The sequence below is a fragment of the Poecilia latipinna genome, unplaced genomic scaffold (genome assembly GCF_001443285.1).
Source record: "Poecilia latipinna isolate Pla-1442-1.1 unplaced genomic scaffold, P_latipinna-1.0 Scaffold1070, whole genome shotgun sequence".
NCBI classification, from domain to species: Eukaryota; Metazoa; Chordata; class Actinopteri; order Cyprinodontiformes; family Poeciliidae; genus Poecilia; species Poecilia latipinna.
In genome coordinates, this window is record NW_015113686.1 from 234,986 (window position 1) to 237,151 (window position 2,166).

General features: G+C 40.3%; 1 protein-coding gene across 3 annotated transcripts in view; it reads right to left on the reverse strand.

The window, feature by feature from the left end:
- Window positions 1-561, reverse strand: part of enox1 (ecto-NOX disulfide-thiol exchanger 1) — a 95,530-nt gene extending 94,969 nt beyond the window's left edge. For 2 of the 3 annotated variants that reach the window (XM_015051838.1, XM_015051836.1), the window contains exon 1: window positions 477-547. The gene's annotated coding sequence lies outside the window, so the exon portion shown is untranslated. Of the gene's footprint in view, window positions 1-476 lie in introns of all 3 variants that reach the window. The other variant, XM_015051837.1, reaches the window with a different exon arrangement.
- Between the last annotated feature and the right edge of the window lie 1,605 nt (window positions 562-2,166).

Genomic DNA, 2,166 nt, shown 5'->3' on the forward strand with positions numbered 1-2,166 from the left:
TGTCCTCCTCTACTGTTTGGTCACTTTTATTTTCACCTGTTTTTGTAACGTTTTTGCTCCGTTTTATGTCTTAAAAATGATAAGTTTGCACTTTGGAGCAGAAATCAGTTTACAATTCCTCAACTGTGAGCGTGTCATTGTTTGGCTCCCCTGCTGTGTGCAGGATAAAGACAGCAGCGTGCGGTCGCTGCTTCCGCATTTGCATGACATTAAAAAAGAAATAAGGTTTCTAATTTGTAACTGGAAGCAAAAAAAAAAAAAAAGATAAAAGGTTCGATTCATCCTCACTTTAGGTTTTCTTGGTGCAGAACTGGGCTCTGCTGATGACTCCAGTAACAGCAGCGTGTCACCGAGCAGGAGGAGAATAATAATAATAATAATAAAATAATAATAATAATAAAACACACACACACATAAACCGGTGAAATCACAGCATAGAGAGAGAAAGAGAGGGAGAGAGGAACCCAGCTTCTTACCGGGTCTGATCCCGACAGGAGCTCCGGAACAAGCGGCACGTCAACGCGGTTTAATCCGTGAACGGTGCTGGTGGAGCCGGACGCCGATCCTCGGTGAGCTTCCGTCCTTCCCAGGGATTTATATCAGTCAGGGAGACACCGAGCCGCCGCAGCTGCTGCCGCTGCCGCCGCTGCTGCTGCTGATGGAGATGCTGCCGCCGCCTCCGGTGCAGGACCGGGAGCCCGAAGGCGCGTCACCGACAGGCGTGCACGACGGTCCGGGGGGTCTGGTTGTCAGAGAGCCGGTACCGACCCATAGAAGCCAGGACCGACTGTCAGCTGGGTTACATGACGACATAACGCAGCTAATGACTAATTAGACAAGAGGCAAAGTACATGCACCTTAAATGATTTAACATTTTAAAACTACGTCGTGTTATTGGGACGATGTGTAGAAAACCAATGCAAATAACTACATATTGATGACGTAGAAGGAAATTCACGGTTTTTCCCAATGGCTTGTGCGCAAATTTATTCACTCTGGTAATTAAAATCTATAGAGCTGAAATAATGAATCTGATTAATCGTGATTAACTGATTATTGAAATACTCGTCAAAGTTAGCAATCGATTAATCATTAATTGGAGTGTTCCGACTCTAAAATATGCAACAATTAAGCCAAAGCTGTACACAAAATTTATATATTTTGCATTATGGATCAAAAACCTCTTTGTCTGTAAATATGTTCAACCCAGAACTCAAGTGTCATTTTAGCTTCACCTGGTTCAAATTTTGTAAAATACTCATATTAGGCACATTTTGCTGTCAAGGTTTGAATTGGGTAATTAAAGTAATGGTCAACAGATTAGCACTACTCTGTATTGATGCTAATTGAAGCAGAAAATACTTATTTATGTATTTATTTAGCTGCGGATGCATCCTTTGATAGGCTATTGGTCCTTTTAGAGCATAAAATGTTTATTTACTTACAAAAATATATATTGTTTATTTGCATTTTTGTACATAATTTTAATACAGTATAAAATAAGATTAAGTGGCTGAAAGACAAAATCTGCAGAATGTGTCATTTTTTAAATAAAATTACTTGATTAATCGTCAGAATAAATCGATAACTACAATAACTGTGAGCTGGAGCTCTAATAAAATCAACCAGCTATCTTAAGTGGTCATCTAATTGTTAAATGGGGCAAACCAGGGTTTTATAAAGTGAGGTGCAGTTCGCTATAGGCCACATAGTGGACATAGATGCTCTGGTCAAATGAACCCAAAATTGAACCTTCTGGTCCAAAACAGGTGTCAGAAACAGTGGAAGCTCTTTCCAGTGGGATTCAGTTTGATTTGCAGGATTCTGGTTCAGGCTTTGGCCACAGGAATGTTTTTTTTTTTTTTTTTTTTTCTAAAATGGGTTGTCGGTTTAAAACAGAAACAAAAACACTCGTCCACATGGACCCAGAACTGTTTTCATCTATGCAGGAACACAGGGGATGGTCCAAATACTATTTGTACTCTCCCAAAACCTGTAAGTGTCCTTCCCTCTGGTCTGACCCAAAGTGTTTTCATAATTTCTACGGTGCGTCAAGCAGAAACATATTGTAATCCTTCAGCTTCCTTTCTTTTTTCACTCCAGTAGGACAGCATAAAGAGACTGAAGTGGATTAATGAGATTCTGCAGCAAAACGACAAACATGTA